The 19,513-nt window shown below is 36.4% G+C and overlaps 1 pseudogene; it reads left to right on the forward strand.

Moving 5' to 3' along the window:
- The first annotated feature begins 6,728 nt into the window (after window positions 1-6,728).
- LOC122022999 lies at window positions 6,729-13,713 on the forward strand (annotated as a pseudogene).
- Window positions 13,714-19,513: the final 5,800 nt, after the last annotated feature.

The raw sequence follows: 19,513 nt of genomic DNA on the forward strand, positions 1-19,513 counted from the left end.
TCGCTACCTTTTCTAAACAGGCAAATCCAACATCAACTTATCCTTTTTATAATCCAATATTCTGTTAACTATCTTAAATAAATTCGCTACGTTTTCTAAACAGACAAATCCAACTTCAACTTATCCCTTTTATAATCCAATATTCTGTTAATTATCTTAAATAAATTCACTACCTTTTCTAAACAGAACCGCTTGCTTGACCACTTGGTTAGCTGGATTTGCTTAAGGCTTGGTTTGGCCGTAGGTTGCAGGTTCAAATCTCGGCTAATTTTCTTTATTTTTTGCAACTTGTTTCTTTTGGTAAAATACCAAACAAACTCTAAAAATTGTATAAAAATACTCTAAAAATTTCTAAAAATCTCTAGAATTTTTCTAAAGCATTTATAAATATTTTTAAGTACTATTAGGACTCGAAATGAGGAAATTTGGGTTGTTACAATTCTCCATACCTTATAAAAAGTTCGTCCTCGAACTTAGAACAATTCTGGATATTTCTGCCTCATGCTGTTCCTCACACAAGAACTTTTATCTGGCTTAAGCACATATAAACAAATACTTCTAAAGATTTCTCTTTACTGCAAAAAAAAAAAAGAAAAGCATACTAAAAAGAATTTAAGTACTTTCTTACTTGAAGACGGCAAGGTTGGTGCTGATGTATGATGCTGGAGAATAGGAACTGCTCTGATACCAACTTGTAACACCCCACCCTCCTCACTACTGGTCTGTGAGGGCGGGGCGCTACTAGACTACTAACTTTACTTAACTATCATTGTTCACATGTTGATAGAAATTCCTAAAACTCTCGAAGAACTCAAAACATACAATTAACTAGCAGCGGAAGACTAAATGACTCATCTAATACATTCTACTCAACTCTTTGTTAATAAATGACAATCTTAATAAATTCTTATGTTAAGTCCCAAGGCTTCTATAGTCCAGGTATCACACATCCATCCGCACCTCCTTGTCGCCTTCCTTTGCTATAACCTTTCCTTTCCTTTATCTGCAATAAGAGGAAAATGCATCTATAAGCAAAATTGCTTAGTAAGCACTATCTAACTCACAAAACTCGAATATGCATGTGAATATACTGAAATCTAAAAGCTGAATGCTCAAAAGGAAAACTACTCATGCTCATCTACAAGCAAAAGAAACATACTGAAATGATAAACGTGTAAAACAAATCTATACAATCATGCTAGCATAATCATGCTGAATTTTAAACACTTTCTGAATCTTATTTCACTTGTTTAAAAACTTATACTTTAATACTTCAAAATAATAATCAACTTTCTTCTTGGGCCCAGGCGTAGTACCATCTTATGCGCGTTCCCTAATAGGTTGGGGTAGCGAGCCACCAATCCTAAAATAGTAGACCTTGGTCTACCAGGGCCAAGACTTCAGAATTGGACACCTGGATTTGTTTAACGACAACCTCGGAAGTCGGGTACTAGCCTCTTAAATAAAGTAAAATACTTATTATCTTTTATTACTTCTTCTTTAAATGCCGTGGCATTTTAACGAGCACCTTGTGTGCCAAAATCCCTAAAGTCTTGACTTTGGGATCTACTTAAGGTCTTGGCCAAAATCCCTAATGCCGGAGGTTACAGGTTCAAATCTCGGCTAATTTTCTTTATTTTTTGCAACTTGTTTCTTTTGGTAAAAATACCAAACGAAATTCAAAAATTTCATAAAAATACTCTAAAAATTTCTAAAAATCTCTAGAATTTTTCTAAAGCATTTCTAAATATTTTTAAGTACTATTAGGACTCAAAATGAGGAAAATTGGGTTGTTACAATCCCCCATACCTTATAAAAAGTTCATCCTCGAACTTAGAATAATTCTATAGTACGTTCTCTACCTTGTACATGCATTAGTTAGCGTCCATCATCTAATGTACTAAGGAAAACCCTATCAAAGGTATCTTAGGACCTCCTAACCTACATACAATGAACATAAGCATAAGCAGTAACATAAGCATGACAGCATAAATGTAAGCATGGTAGATGAACTAAACATAATGATAGACTCGATCATAAGCATGTCCATATGCATAGGCAAAAACATAACATGAACATAACGTAGGCCTAAACATAAACGTAAATATAAACATAACATGACTTGAACATACTTGCATGCATACTTCTAAACATACTATTGTGGTGGCCTAGTTGCACTTAGTAATACCGTAACATAAGTTGTTGATCAGACAACTACTCTAGCGCTAGGTTGGTAGGGGTCCGAACTTAGGACCGGAGTCCCCCTTTATTCTGGCGCGCTCACCGGGCTTAGGTTCCCGGATCATACCACCATCCCAGAACATATCTTGTTTGATTCTGGGCTTAGGTCCCCAGATCATACCACCATCCCAGAACATATCTTGTTTGATTCTGGCGCGCTCACCGGGCTTAGGTCCTCGGATCATACCACCATCCTAGAACACATCTTGTTTGATTCTGGCGCGCTCACCGGGCTTAGGTCCTCGGGTCATACCACCATCCCAGAACACATCTTGTTATGTAAAAGGAACTAAGCGGAATTCTTAACTTTATGAGCACTTCTAAACATCTCCCTATTCTGTACATATAATCTAATACTTCTAAGGATTTCTCTTTACTGTAAAGAATAAAGAAAAGCATACTAAAAATTAAATACTTTCTTACTTGAAGACGGTAAAGATGGTGCTGATGTGTGATGTTGGAGAATGGGAACTGCTATGATACCAACTGTAATGACCACCCTTCTTACTACTACTACTCTCTAAGAGTGACCGTTACTTAACTACTAACTCTACTTAACCGGTATGATTAAAAACCACATGGAAACCCTACCGAAAAATTTCAGCAGAGTCTCCCCTGTACCGGTGACCTTAAACTGATATACAAACACAATATACCTCAGCCACAGGCGGCTGTAACATCTATCATGCAACTCATGCAGTAAATAATCCAAAATAAAAGAAAACTATAACAGAAATCACCACACAAGATTACAATTCATTTACTATGTCCTAATAACATCAAAATAACATATACCATCCCAAATACTAAAATGCGGAAACTTAATAATGAATTACAACTTCTTACTTCCAAATTTTCTTATTATCCTAAATAAAGAATTAATCTAAACAAATTCTTAACTAAGTCCCAGGGCTTCCATAGTCCTGGCATCACACACCATCCGTACCTCCTCGTCGTCTTCCTTTATCTTCAGTAAGAGGAAATGCAAACTATAAGCAAAATACTTAGTAAGCGCTCAAAAAATTGCATAAAAATACTCTAAAAATTCCTAAAAATCTCTAGAATATTTATAAAGTATTTTTAAATATTTTTAAGAACTTTCATAACTTCTATTGAGGAAAATTGGGTCGTTACAAATTACTTGTCTTTCAAAGTTACATAACGTCTCTTTAAATAGAGACCTAAACTACCTTTTCAAAAGAAAAGGTCTAAAAGAAAAATAAAATAAAAATACATTTTCAAGAGAAAATGTCTTATTAAAACTTATCTAGAAGAAAAAAGAAAAAGTCTAAAACTTAAAGGAAATAAAGTTAAAGGATTTATTTGAATAGATCCATTAAAGGATCTTATCATTCCACCGCCCTTCAAAACAACCTTGTGCTCAAGGTTGTTTATCAATAAACTCTGAAAATTTTTCTTGAATGGTATCATATAATTCCCATGTTGCATCATCGATTGATAAATTGTCCCATTGAATTAATAGCTCAACTGTTGCTTGATTGTTCTTCTTCACGAGTCTCCTTTCTAAAATAGCATAAGGTTGAAATTTAACTCCGCCATCTGAATTCACTTCAGTAGGGTGTTGTTGAGGAGTAAATTTATCGCCTAGTTTCTTCTTTAAACAAGACACGTGAAATACAAGATGTATTTTAGAATCTTGTGGAAACTCCAAACGAGAAGCAACATGCCTTTTCATAGAAAGAGAATGCTCACGTAAAATAGTGAGTACTTTATAAAGGTGATGCAAATGATCTTCAAATGATGAATTATAAACAAGGATATCATCAAAGAAAATCAAAATAAACTTGTGGAGATAATGACTGAAGATATCATTCATCGAACTTTGGAATGTAGAAAGTGCATTAGTTAAACCGAAAGGCATGACTAAAAATTTATAATGACCATCATGAGTCTGAAAGGTTATTTTTGGAATGTCCGTCTGATAGATCCTTATCTGATGAATGCCTGAGCGAAGATCCAATTTTGAGAAGAATGAGGAACCTCCTAATTCATCAAGCAATTTATCAATGATGGGGATGCGGAACTTATCTTTCATTGTAATTTTATTAAGTGCCCGATAATCTACACACATTTGCCAACTTTCGTCTTTCTTTCGCAAAAGCAGTACTGGAGAAGAATACGAGCTTACACTTGGGCGAACATTACCAGCTTGAAGCATCTCTTGTACAATCTTCTCAATTACCTCATTCTGTATGTACGGGTAGCGATAAAGCGTAACATATGCTGGTGCACTCCCTGGTATTAGAGGTATACGATGATCATGTAAATGTGATGGAGGAAATCCCTTTGGCTCAACAAATATCATAGAAAATTTTGAAAGAAGTGTCTCTAATTCTGGAGGGGTATATGAGATACCTTTAGGATCCTTTTTTATGGAGAGTTGCATGAGAAAAATGGAGCAATCTTTCTTTAATAACTGCTCTGCCTGATAACTAATGATTGATGTGATAGTATCTTGTCTCTTGCCCCTGATGCAAACTTCTTTTCCTTGATCTTGGAAGTGCATTGTTACTTGAGAGAAATTCCATATTATGTCTCCTAATGTTCTCAACCATTGTGCTCCAAGTACAACATCACATCCATCCAGGGGTAGAAGAAAGAGATATGTGATTAATTCATAATTTGGTAAGAAAACTTTAATACCTTCGCATTTTCCTGGACTTGTAAGTGATCTTCCATCCGCCACCTTAACATCAAATGTAGATGCTCACTCTATTTTTTGTTTAAGCTTCTTGCTAAGGTTGAGTCTAGAAAATTGTTGGTGCTTCCTGAATCTATAAGTATCATTACTGGTTGCTTTTTAATGAATCCTTTTACCTTCATTGTTTGCGGAGTTTGTAATCCTTCTAAGGCATGTACTGATATTGCCATAGAGTCATCTTGTATTTCGTTGATATTATTTTATGTTTCACCTTCATCGAAATCATCTTCTTTCTCAGAGTTCTCTATTGGTTCAATCATTAGTATCCTCTTTTGCTTGCATTGATGACCACGGTGCCACTTTTCATCGCAATGTCAGCATAATCCCTTTGTCATCCTTTCCTTGATCTCTTCTTTTGTTAATCTACAGGGTGTTGAATAATGTGATGGGTTTTCATGAATTACCTTGTTATTTCTTCTTCCTTCCTCATTGATCTTCTCTTCTTGTAGTCGTGCAAAGGATAAGGCAGCCTTCATGGTGCGAGGTTGATTCATTTTTACTTCTCGTCGTATATCAAGGCGAAGTCCTTCAATAAAAGTGCCCAGTAGTTGCTTTTCTGACCAATCACGAGTTCGATTAGAGAGTTGCTCAAATCATCCTTGGTACTCTAGTACGGTTGAAGTCTGTCGAATTTTGGGCAATTCTCCATCAACATTCTCATAACCGGAGGGACCAAATTGATTGATGAGTTCTTCTTTGAATTCCTCCCATTTTGGAGGCCCATGACATGCTTCAAGCCAGTCATACCATTGGATGACATCACCTTTGAGGTTTATAGATGCTAGTTCTACCTTTGCATTGTCCGATGTACTGTGGAAGCGAAAATATTTTTCAGCCCTTGAAATCCATCCAATCGGATCATTGTTCTCCCAGTAAGGAAATTCCACCTTCATACATGGATAGTTGTGCTCTCGATCTTCATTTGAGTTTGCTCCTTGGTCATATTGTTGTTGTCGAGACTGTTGATTTATTCCCCTTTTGATTAGTATGCTTGAGCTGGAATATGCTTCTAAACGATCCTTCAATTCTTGCACTATTGTGACCAACGATGCCATAGTTTTTTCAAGTTTATCCATCCTTGTCTCGTTCTTAGCTTCAAATTCCAGAGCCCATATTGCGTCAGGATAAGATCCTCCGGTCGTCATGTCAGAGTGAATTTTCTTCTCTTGAAGTCGGGTTAAGACCATGCGCTTGTTAAAGTTGCTGCGAGATACTATAGGGTGAAGATGAAGTGAATTGCTCTGATACCAAGTTGATAGGAACCCAGGGGTCTATCACGTGAAAAAATCGAAAGAGAAAGGGAAAAGGGGGATAGGGTGATCGCTTCAAGGGGATCGACCTCCAATAGTCAAATGAAACTGATTAATTAAAAGGGAAATTACTTGTCTTTCAAAGTTACATAACGTCTCTTTAAATAGAGACCTAAACTACTTTTTCAAAAGAAAAGGTCTAAAAGAAAAATAAAATAAAAATACATTTTCAAGAGAAAATGTCTTATTAAAACTTATCTACAAGAAAAAAGAAAAAGTCTAAAACTTAAAGGAAATAAAGTTAAAGGATTTATTTGAATAGATCCATTAAAGGATCTTATCAAAATACTTGTTTGCTTCCTCTATGTGCTCGTCTCAGTGGCGGCGTCGTGATGCCCCAGGTGTGGCACACACGTGCCGGCTCACAGCAAGCCCAATAAGAGACACAAGTTTGATGATTCATATGTTTATTTCTCTCATTTGAGTTTTGAGCTATATAAGGTTCTTTCAATTTGATGGCGTTGGGTGTTTGGCAAAATTTCTATGAAAGGCTTGAATGTGAGTACAGGTGTAATATTGGAGGTTTTTTGGATTGATTGTGGCATCAAAATCAAGCATGTTGTTTAGCATGTTGTGGCTTTTTCAGATTGTAGATTTATATTGGAGGTTTACTTTGTGTTTATAATGGTATTCTCTGCATGCTCTATGGGAAAGAATGTATGTTGTCGGATGATTTCTTTATGGATTGGGATTTCCTTGAGATGTTTGCTGAACTTTTTATTATGCCCAAAAGATGTTCATATATCTTCACAATGGTATGATATTGTCCACTTTGAGTCTAGGCTCTCATGGCTTTACACTTGGGCTCTCCTTAAAAGATCTCATGCCAATGGAGATATCATGCATCCTTTTAATCCCATGATCTTTATCAAATTTTTTCAATGTGGGACTTTGATTGAACCCCAACAATCCTTCCTTCAAACGAAAGACCATAATTACTCTTATGGTCTGGGCCTCCTTGCGAGCATCTGGTCACCCTAACTTGCTATGGGCCTTCCCGCAAGCATTCACATCCGGTCACCTTGACCTACGACGGGCCTCCTCGCGAGCATTCGGTCACCTTGACCTACTTCGGACCTTCCTGCGAGCACTGGTCACCCTGACTTATTCGCCTCTCCATAAGCATCCGGTCATCCTGACCTGCTCCGGGTATACCTTCGAGTATCCGGTCACCCTGACCTACTTTGGGGCCTTTTCCACAAGCATCCGATCATCCTGACCTATTCTGAGCCTCCCCTTAAGTAGTTGGATCATGTCAATCTTGACCTGCTTTGGGCCTATCTGCGAGCATCCGGTCACCCTGATCTACTTGCCTCCCCGCAAGTATCCAATCACCCTAACCTGCTCCAGGCCTTCCCGTAAGCATCTGGTCACCTTGAGCTACTTCGGGTTCCCCGTGAATATACAGTCACCCTGACCTACTCCGAGCTCACACTCAACTTCATTCAAGGCCGCCCCACATGGCATCTGGGTCTGGATCATGACTCTGATACCATTTGTTGTGCCCAAAGGATGTTCACATATCTCCACAATGGTATGATATTGTCCACTTTGGACATAGACTCTCTGGCTTTGCTCTTGGGCTCTCCCCAAAAGGTCTCATGTCAATGGAGATATCATGCATCCTTTTAATCCCATGATTTTTATCAAATCTTTTCAATGTGAGACTTTGATTGAAGCCCAACACTTTCTATTTCATGGAGGTTTTGTATTGGAGGTTTTCTTTGTGCTTATATTGATATTCTTGCATTCCTTTTGGTGTTGGAGTTTCTGTTGGTTTGAAGGCAGAGTCTGATATGCTGTGGTTTTCTCAGCTTTCATATTTTAATTGTTTGCTTTGGTGATATGATGAAGCTTGGTGGAATTTATCCTATGTTTTCTTTTGGAGCTTATGACTAAGATTGAAGAAGGTAGAGCATTGGTGGAAGTGTGATTTTTGTGATGGGTTTATGTTGAAATTTATGCTTGCTTGAAGATGGTGGAGTTTGGAGATATTTTGGATTACAAGATTCATATGGGAGTTCATGCTTAGTGGGACTTCAAGTTTGTTTCTAAATGCGGGAGAATTTGGGATTTCAAGGCTATTTTATTTTTTGTTCATATTTTTGGGGACTTCAGAATTTGATTGTGTAAAGCTCTTCTTTTAACAAAAGTGTATTGCCTTGTAAAAAAGTGATCTTAGAGATTTCTTTCCAAGTGCACAACATGAGATAGCAATGTTAATCATGCCTAATATATTTTTCTTCCTTTGGTGGTAAACACAGGGGCAGTTGTATTATTCTAGAAAATGGATATTGGCTTATTGAATAACCAAGACTTTCTTGGTATTTTTTTTCTCTCTTTATAATGCATATCTTTGCTTTCACTTATCCAAGTGATCTACCATAATTTCTCATTTTGATTTATTCCTTTTCTTTTGTTCATACAGCAATAGGTGACATATTTTCTACCATGGATTCTGTCTACACCTTGCAGGTAATGAAGACTTCTGTATTCATTAGTTCTAGCTGAACAAGTAAATACTTAACACACAAAACGATTTCTATGAAACAAATTCTTAATCAAGATGAAACACCTCTATTATATAGCTTGGTATTTGGCAAATGAGTTGTTAATGATGCTACATCTGTCGTGCTCTTCAATGCAATTCAAAACTTTGATCTTGTTCACATCGATGCCATAATCATATTGAAATTTTTGGCAAACTTAAGATATCTATTTCTCACCAGTACCTCCTCGGAGCTTTTGTATGATATTACTTCATGCATTTTAGTACTAGTTCTATATTTTTAAAGATAAATATCATCTTGTATGATCTAAAAATATTTAATCTATTTTTTAAAGATAATTTGTAGACTTGTTTATTTTCTCAGGCTTTGTTTTATGTTACAATTATTGGATCTAAGTGGCATCCTCACAGTATTCTTCTGTGGGATAGTCATGTCACACTATACCTGATATAATGTCACAGAGGGCTCCAGAATTACTACCAAGTGTGTTACAAATAATCTAAATGTCTTTATTTTGTATTAGTTGATTAACTTAGTATTGAAGCATCCCACTGATCAAATAGATGATTTGAAGGATAAAAGTATTTTCAATTTTCATTTGATTTAACAAATTTTGATAGTATATATCTATTGAACTTACAGTTTGCAAGATATGGACACACTCAACTTTGAGGAAATACAATTATGATCACTACCACTATCTTTGTTGTTCTCTTCAGCACTGTGGTAAGTCTTCGTATTTGGGGAAGTACGAAATACATATTTGGGCACACTCAGCATGCGGCACATGCGACGAATGCTCTTAACTGTAGCACACGATGTGCATTGTCAAAGTTTTATGACTTTTAATAGCTTACAATTGTGTAGCGTGCAATGTGCGATGTGGATAGCATATTTATGTGTTGTAGAAAGTCATATTTATTGTAGTGAGTATATTACACATGCAACCGCTTCTACCCAAAGTTCCTTTAGTAGCCTCTTGCTTTTGAGAATACTTCTTGTTATGTCAAGGATGGTTCGATTCTTTCTTTCTGCCACTCCATTTTGTCGAGGGGATCTGGGAACTGTCAAGGGTCGTCATAAATTCTTGAAATTTCTTTGAGCTAAATTCTCCTCGTTGATCAGAATGTATAGCTTTAATCTCGAAACCACTCTCCTTTTCTACAGTAGCTTTAAATTTCTTGAATATGCCGAAGACCTCCGATTTTTTACTTCAAGAAATATACCTAAGTTTTTTAAGAAAAGTCATCTATGAAAAGAATGAAATAATTACTCTTACCAAGTGAACTTGGTTTTATCAGACCATAAACATTCATATGTATAAGTTCAAGCGACTTTTGGGCTCTTGAACTTGACTCCTTTGGAAAACCTCTTTTAAATTACTTCCCTTGTAGACATACTTCACATAATTGATCCGGATGCTTGATGCAAGATAGTTCTCTCATTATCTCTTTCTTTGAAAGCATTTCTAGTCCTCCAAAATTGAGATGCCCAAATCAAAGGTACCATAGTCAAGTGATGTTTTTATAACAAGCTTTGAGACAATTGATAACATCATTTTGAATATTAAGCAAGAACATTCTATTTCTTGACATAGGTACGTTAGCAATTAAGCAACCAATATCATCTACAAGATAAGCATATTATCTTTTAGATGAATATCATATCCTTTTTCCAAGAGTTTTCCTAAGCTCAAAATGTTGCTCTTCATATTTGGCGCAGAGAAAACATTTGAAATATATTCATGTTTTTCATTCTTCAAAAGGATGAGAATGTTACCTTTGCCTTTCACCTCGATCTTTGATTCATTTTCAAAGGATACATTACCACCAATTGATTCATCAAGCTCTATGAACATGTTTCTTTTCCCACATATATGATTACTTGCACTAGTGTCGAGATACCAGATTGTATATTCACCTCTTTCATTATCTTTATATGCTACAGATAATTAGTATTTTTTACATTATTTTGACTCATATACTTAGCATTTTTACCTACTCACATGCTTAATTTTATGTTTATACTATACTTTGGGAGTAGAATTAATTTTGGACTTAATTATAAATTTTATACAAATTATGAAATTTAATTTCATATTTTTATGTGATTTTGTAGGAAATTCAAAGAACCATGGATTAGGGTCGAGCCAGACCGAATTTGACTTGATTTGGAAGTCAAATGAGGGAGATCAAGCAGAATCAGTGTGAACCGTTGATCCATATCTGAGATAATCGAGCCCTTTGCTTTGTTAAGAATGAGATCAAGCTAATCTGAACCCCACATCCAATCATGTTGAACGGGCAACCGAGATTAAAGGAGGAGAAAACCTTTTCCTTTAACCTTCACGCGGATGCACAGTGACAATTGGGCTAGGTTTTCACGTTTCTTCTTCCCCGACTCCCCCAATCCTCTCCTCCGCGATCTGCTCCAATCGGTAACGGACGGCACACCTCCGGCAGATCTTATGAAGGCGATGACATACTCTTTGGATTCTTCAACCTCAGAGGCGTTCCTCCGGCGGTGGTAAGTCTCCTCATCTATCTGTTCACGTGATCCGCTCCAATTAAGGATTTCTTGCCAGCAGTGGTTTTGCTCCGGCAATGCTTTCTTTTTCCCACTCTTCCTCAGTGGACTTCTGTGGATGGGTTCCGGAAGCTGAAGCTCCAAGGAAGAAGCCAATAGTTCATACTCTCCAACACATCAACCCGTCGCCGGAGGCGTTCCACGGTCTACGGATCCACTTCACCTCACGAAAGCAACACTTGAAGGCGTTCCTTCAGAGCTACTAATTCCACATCGACAACACTCCATCGCCACCAGTATCCACCAGAACAAGGGATTCAATATCATCTTTGATCAACGCTGAAGCAAGATTGTCGGGGAGCTACTATCCACCAGTGATGGCGTTCCAGATCTGGGCCCTTTGTGTGACGGCAAAGGGTAGTTGAATTGGTGTTTGATTGTGGAGGATTGGATTGGTTAATTAGGATTTACTTAATTAGTTATTTATGTTGAATTTGCTTACTTACTGTCTTGTAACTTCGTTTATGCATGTTTGTGTTCTTTGGTATGTTTTTATGTTAATTCTGTTGATGATTATGCTTGTGTCGTAGTGTGACAATGCGATATAAGTATGTTCTTCAATGGTTAGATAGAATGGTAGGTTAGTTTCAATTATGCTTATTTTACTATCTGTTATACTTGTTTGTTATGCCTGTAGAAGGTGTAGCTTGTAGCGTAGAGTAACACTGTGCTATAGGTTCATCTTTACTGGTTAGTTAGGATTTCAATTATTGCATTAGGTTTAGAGAACAAAACCCCCCAAACAAACCCCTTGGTTCGATCTTGTCTGAAAACAAACGTCCTATCACTTGTTCCACGTGAGAGACGACTCGGTCCCCTACTATACTACTTACCCTTTGTTTGGATGGAGTGAGGGAAGGTTCATTAACGGAAGGGGAAGGGAGGGGAAGGAAGGGGAAGTAAAGGGAAGTAAGGGGAAGTAAAGTATTTAACTTCTCCTTGTTTGGGAGGGAGGGAAAGTTCATTAATGTAACATGTGTTACTTTGTTTGGGAGGAAAGGAAGGGGAATGAAGGTTAAATAGATAAAGTTACAACAATACCCTTACTTTTTAAATTAGATATTTTTCATAATATTAATATTTATTTTATAAATATAAATTAGATAGTTTTAATAATAAAATTAATTTTTTATATTATCATTTTAATTAGTTATTTTTTAATAAAAATTAATCTTTTTATACTATTCATAACAAAACAATGAATTACCGATAATCAAATAATTAAATGAGAAATAATGAAAATAATGATTTTAGAAATCTTAAATAAAAAATTTTGAAAGATAACACTAATAACGAGAATTCCTATTCTTTAAAAACTTATTAAATTTTGATAGAAAAATTAAAAAATAGTAGATATCCTCTTAAATTTTGATGACAAAAATGATTTCTTCCTTCAATTCAGTTAGAAGAAGTGTTGGAACCCCTCCTCTAATAATTTGGCAGCAAGCGAGATATGAAGAAGGCGAGGAAATTAGACTCCGGCGACATAGCAAAATTAGAAATTGGAACATTTCTTAAACTATTAAGAACAGGCATAAAATTGGAATAAAAAATCTTTTGTTTTCCTTTCCCCGTCCTTACACCCCAATTCGGGGTATAAGAAAATCTCTCTTTCCATGTGCAACGAAGGTTAAAGCTTACCTTTCCTTCCCTTTCCTCACTCCTTCCCAAACAAGGTTCAAAGTTTCCCTTCCCCTTATTTTCCCTTCCTTCTCCTTCCCTCACCTCCTCCCAAACAGACCGTTAGTGTAGGTTAAGGGGTTCGGTTGAAGTGAAATTAATAAATTTGATGTGAGCGAGTGACAGTCGTGACCACACCAAATTTTGGCGTCGTTGCCGGGGAACACTAGTGATGTTCATTTGTTTTTAGATTGTATATAGTTTTATCTTTATCTTGTTCTTGCTTTTCTGCTTTGTTATTTTATTTTTCTTTCGATGTAATTGTTAGTATCTCTCTTTTTTCTATTGAACTTTGTAGGTTGAAGGAAAAGGGTAAAGGGAAAATACTAACAGTTACACCATTAATAAAGAGCTATTTTGGTCAATTTCATCATTTAGACCACCATTTCAGTTCTTTCGATTTTATTCTCTCTTATTTCTATTTCTTTGGTGGTTGCAAAAATTCAAAAATGTTGTTAAGGCTTCATTATTCATTGCTTGTATGCACGTATGCTATCTTATATATTTCTTGTGTCTTTTGATTTTATTTGCATGAGTGTTTCAGGTTAGACCAGGAAATATCTTTTGTGGCAGCAGTTTCAGAGTTTTAGTGTGTTCAGTTCAGGACCTCAGATTTGTCAGCAACATGGAGAACAACACTGAAAATACTCTCAAAGAACTTTAGGCACCAGACTTGTCAGATGATTCCTTTTGCATCAAATATTCTGATTTGGAGGCCGACTTCCAGTTATGGAAAATTATTCATCTAATACCAAAGTTTCATGGACTTTCTGGTGAAGATCTCTACATACATCTGCATGAACTGGATATGGTTTTCTCTTCATAAAACCCACTTGGAGTATCAGAAGAAGATGTCAGACTTAGAGCATTTCCATTCTCACTAGCGGATTTAGCAAAGGATTGGTTGAACTGTCTTCCACCTAATTCTATCACCAGCTGGTTTGAGATGAAGAAATTATTTCTGGCGAGGTTCTTTCCTGCTTCTAGGATTGCAGCTATTCGAAGGAGTATTTGTGGAATCCAACAATTTACAGGAGAACCGTTTCAAGAATATTGGGATAGATTTAAATGACTTGTTGCTAGTTGCCCTCGGCATCAGATAAGCGATCAACTACTGATTATGTACTTCTATGAGGGATTGTGTCCCATGGACAGGAGTATGGTTGATGCAGCTAGTGGAGGGGCTTTAGTTAACAAGACATCTACTCAGGCTAGAGAACTTATCGAGATTATGATTGTAAATTATCAGTAGTATGTGACTAGATCGATGATTACCGAAGATGTTCATTCCTTTGCCAATGTATTCCCAACCAGAACCCAGTATCAGCAGCTTGATCCTCAGTATTATCAGACTCATCAGCAGGACAGGTATAATTTCGTTGCAGGATTCGAGTATGGGAACACACAACAAGGGAATTCTGAGTGGTCCCAGCATTATCAACCTTGATTTCAGCACCATCAGCCTGAGCAAGATTTTAGGGAGCAGTCAACATCAAGAAACTCAAATTGAGAACACATTCATCGACACATATACAGTTACATTCATATCAACCTATTGCGTCAATTCCTGAGGAGATGGATTGTAGAGTTTGTGATATTCCTGACTTTTATTATGCAACTCTACATAACTCTTTTAGTTTTTTGTATCGTGATATTGTAGTTGATTCTGATATTATTGTTGTTGATGATATTGTTGTTCCAGATAGTCTTGATGTTGCAGGTATAGGAGATAATGATGGAAGTGTAGGGGAAACCCAAGAATCGCTTCCTTTGATTATTTTATCACCCGTGTCAGCTGAGCCAGTTGAGCCTGTTATTCTACTTAGTGACAATGGAAGTGTAGGGACGTCTCAAGAATCACTTCCGTTGATTGAACCTGATTCAGAGCCAGTTCTTTCACCTGACCAAGATAATGTCGCATTTACTATTTTAGACCCTCCAGGTACCTTTCAGGATGGTAAGGTAAATATTTCTTTTGAATCTTTAGAAAATTTCATGGAGGTAATTAAGTTGGATTTTATTGGATGTGGCACATCTTTTGATTCATGCTCTGTTGATATTGATATTATTTCTAGTACATCTCACACATCATGCGTGCAAGATTTGCATCCTCTTTTTAGTGCACACGATTTCTTTAGACATTTCACTTGTAGTTAATCATGTAAGGATGCAGTCTACTAATTGAAGAAGACCCTAACTTTCTATGCAATAATGAAGTTTTTGGAGTGGATACTCCAACTGAACCGTCTTCGGCCACAGGAGAAAATTTTTGAGGAGTCAAAGGTGGAGGGAGCAGTCTTCACTTCACCTACATTCATTCCACTTCCATATTGGCTTCTGGAACTGAATCGACTCCGACCACCAGAATTTCAGGGGAGTCTGTTCCATCTTACTTTTTCTTTTCCTTTCTGATTGTATATATTTCTTTACTTTGTTTGCTTGTGCTTGGTTGCTCATTTTTAGTTGTCTTGTTGGTTTTAATAATAAATTCCCTATGCGTTCTTTTTATCATTTTAGAAATTATGAAAGCCAGTTAAATTTGATTGTCTAATTTGATGATTTATTGCCATGATTAAATTTTTGGATTGCATGTGATTACAACTTGATGATGGATTCTATGTTGGTAGATTGAGATGATAATTTTGATATACCTAGTGAGGATATTTTTAAGCCTATTATTCCTATTGATGTGTGATGCACTTGTGGTTAATGCTACTCTAGAACTTGCTTAATTCTTTTGAGACCACATTATCATAGGTTTGCATGACTTTTATGAAGGCTATCTGTTTTGCTTGTATTCATTCCTTTTTGTTATCACATGTTTCTTGAATAAAATCCATATCATCCATCATATCATTCTTTTCTCTCTTCCATTCATTTTCATTTATTTCACTCTTTTATTCTCTTGGGATGTGGATATTTTTGGATGTTGCATAATGAGTGTTTTGCCCGGGACGAACAAAAATTTAAGTGTGTGTGTGGGGGGGGGGGATAAATAACTTAGTGAAATTTAGGAGAGACATAGGTCAACCATGCTTGATCACCATAGGTAAACCATGCGTTGTATTTATTTATTTGAGCTATTGATGATGTTGTATAATGTTGCACAACGTGTTAAAAAAAAATTTTGAAAAAAAATGGAAAAAACAAATCAGAAAAAAAAGAAAAAGAAAAAAAAGCAAATGAAAAGAAAAAAAAAAGAGAACAGCAAAAAAAGAGAGAGAGAGAGAGAGAAATCTAGGAAAAGGAAAAAAAACTTTGACATGTTGTGCTATTTTTGTATTAATATATGGTAGAACTTTTTGTTAGTGATAATCTTTATTATAGCGACATTGAGATTTTGTTGCACATTATTACTATAGTTTCATTGAAAAGCTATAGTAGAAGTTGTCTACATGTTTATTGGATTTGTGAAAAACGGTGACATGTGTCATTTTTATTCATTTGTAGTAGAATTTTTATGAGTGACAATTTTTACTTTAGCGATATTGAGATATTATTGTATATCATGTGTAGATTTTAATGTGAAATGCTAGAGTAGGAGTTGTTCACATTCCTATTGAATTGGTGAAAGGCGGTAGAATTTTTTGTGAGTAACAATCTTTATGGTAGCAAATTTGGATTTTATTGTAGATCATGAGTGAATGTTTATTGAAAAGCTATCGTAGAGATTGTTCACATTTTTATTGAGTTTTTAGAGCTAGCTTGGAAGTTTGGATGAGATATATTTTTGGGCATTATTTTCTTGTACTCATCTATGTAACATTCTAATAAATTCATGTCTTCCACCAATAACTTGCTTTATCTTCTTCATCTATTTTCTTATCATATCGTTTTCTTTGATTCATGTTTCCCTTATATTTCAAATAATGCCTTTATTATTTTATTGTTCACTTTATGTATATAGTGGTGGAGAGTAGAAGAAAATCAAGCTTATGGTAGTGCATTTATCATGAGTAGCTTGAGTGAGCTCCACTATTGCATGTATATGAGAGGAGAGCCACCAACACTTTCCTTGTAAGGTTATTTTATTATCATTCTCAGTTTATTCATTATAGATTGAAATTATCATGTTTGTTGATCGATGTATGAATTGAATCCATGAATGCTTTGGTTATTTGAATTGGACAATCCTAGGTAACTTTTTTTTTCACTATTTTCTAAGTATGTTTGAGAATTACTAGGGAATGCATTTTTAGTTATCTTTCTTGTTTGGTTTATTTGCTCTAGACAAGAAGAATAAGTGTGGGGGAGTTGATAATTATTATTTTTGTGCATTATTTTGGCTCTTATACTTAGCATTTTTAACTTCTCACATGCTTAATTTTATGTTTATACTACACTTTGGGTGTAGAATTAATTTTGGACTTAATTATAAATTGTATACAAATTGTGAAATTTAATTTCATATTTTTATGTAATTTTGTAGGAAATTCAAAGAGCCATGGATTGGGGTTGAGCCGGACTGAATTTGACTTGATTTGGATGTCAAATGAGGGAGATCAAGCAGAATCAGTGTGAACCGTTAATCCATATCTGAGATAATCGGGGCCTTTGCTTTGTTAAGAATGAGATCAAGCTTGTGACGCCCCTATTTTTTTTTAAACACTTAATAAAACATAAACATCGGACGTCACTGATTCTTACTTCCATAATGATTTCTTAGTTTAAATTACATAGACGGTACAAAAGTAAACATAACAAAATATGAAATTTAATCTGGATGGTCTTCGGGTTGTACTGTCCTTGTTCCGAGCTGGCTCACTGGTCAATGTCTCCTGTCTCGTTTGTCTCATTATCTGAAAAAAAAGTATAATCTGTGAGTCGAGAGACTCAGCATGTTCAAACTTGTGTCATGCAATAGTTAGCATCTATAACCTTGTGTACTGAGGGAACCACATGCTAGGTAGCTTAGGACTTACCTACTAGCATATCATGGACATGAGCATAGACGACTACATAGGCATACGAGCACAAACATAAGCATAAGCATGTACATAAGCTCAGTATAAAAGAGATACAACCAGGAGCAGGCGCACAAACATATGCATAAGCATACTTGCATGACATCAATGTACATACTACGGATGAATAGAACATAAGCATAAACATGTAATAATTAAGCATGATTAAACACGATCATGAGCATGTATATAAACATAGGTATAAGCATACTTATATGACATAACGTATATACTATGGATGAACAAACATAAGCATGAGTATGTAAATAAACTAAGCATGAAATAGTTATAATCGTGAGCATGTATATAAGCATAGGCATAAGCATGTAAATAAGGTAAACATGGAAAAGATCATAATCACATAGAGTTAGTGAGCTCCCGGGCTAAGGTCGCCGGTCACACTCCATTACATAGTTTGGTGAGCTCCTGGGCTAAGGACATCGGTCGCGTTCAACCACTTAGAATTTTGGTGAGCTCCCGGGCTAAGGACACCGGTCACACTCGACCACGTAGATTTGGTGAGCTCCCAGGCTAAGGACACCGGTCACACTCAACCGCGTTGGTTTTGGTGAGCTCCCGGGCTAAGGATACCGGTCACACTCGACCATGTAGATTTGATGAGCTCCCGGGCTGAGGACACTGGTCACACTCGACCACGTAGATTTGGTGAGCTCCCGGGCTAAGGACACCAGTCACACTCGACCACGTAGATTTGGTGAGCTCCCGGAATAAGGACACCAGTCACACTCGACCATGTAAATTTGGTGAGCTCCCGGGCTGAGGACACCTGTAACGACCGAAAATTCTCAAAATTATTTTAGAAATATTCTATGATTTTTCTGAAATTTTAGAATATTTTTATGGGATTTTTAGAGTAGCTGAAGTAGCAAAAATAAATAGGACCATAAAATAGCCTACGCGATAATTGAACCCGAGACATATTGGGTCCTATGACTTATGGTGAACCATGGTAACCAGGTGAACCCAGCAGGGCCGTGCTGAAAGGAAAGGGAATCAATTTTATTTAAGTTGGAGTTGGGGCGAATTAGATCACTTAATATAAATAAGAAATAATTAAGTGAAGGGTTATTTGGATCGTGATTTTTCCTCTCCTTAAAACCTCACCGCCCCCACTTCTCTTTTCTTGCTCTCTCTCGGCGCCAACCACAAGGAAGGCTAGGGTTCCGCCCAAGGGCACCTTCCGGCGACGACTTCGACACGAGGATGCTCCCCTCCGCGAGAGGAACGCGTGGACGCGAGAAAATTGTCGAAAGGATCGTCTCCTCCGGAGATCTAGCGATTAGAATCGTAAGAAAATCCGAACAGGAGGTAAGAAACCCCTCACCTGCAGTATAAGTAGCTTTTCGGATGATTGTATGTTTTTAATTTAGCGATATGAAGTTTTCCGACACAAAGGATGCGAACTAGCGCATACCAAGTGTTCGATCAAATTAATAGCACAGTTAAAATGCAACTTAGGCATTTTAGTAGCCTAGATAA

This window comes from Zingiber officinale, chromosome 9B (assembly GCF_018446385.1).
Source record: "Zingiber officinale cultivar Zhangliang chromosome 9B, Zo_v1.1, whole genome shotgun sequence".
Classification (NCBI taxonomy): domain Eukaryota; kingdom Viridiplantae; phylum Streptophyta; class Magnoliopsida; order Zingiberales; family Zingiberaceae; genus Zingiber; species Zingiber officinale.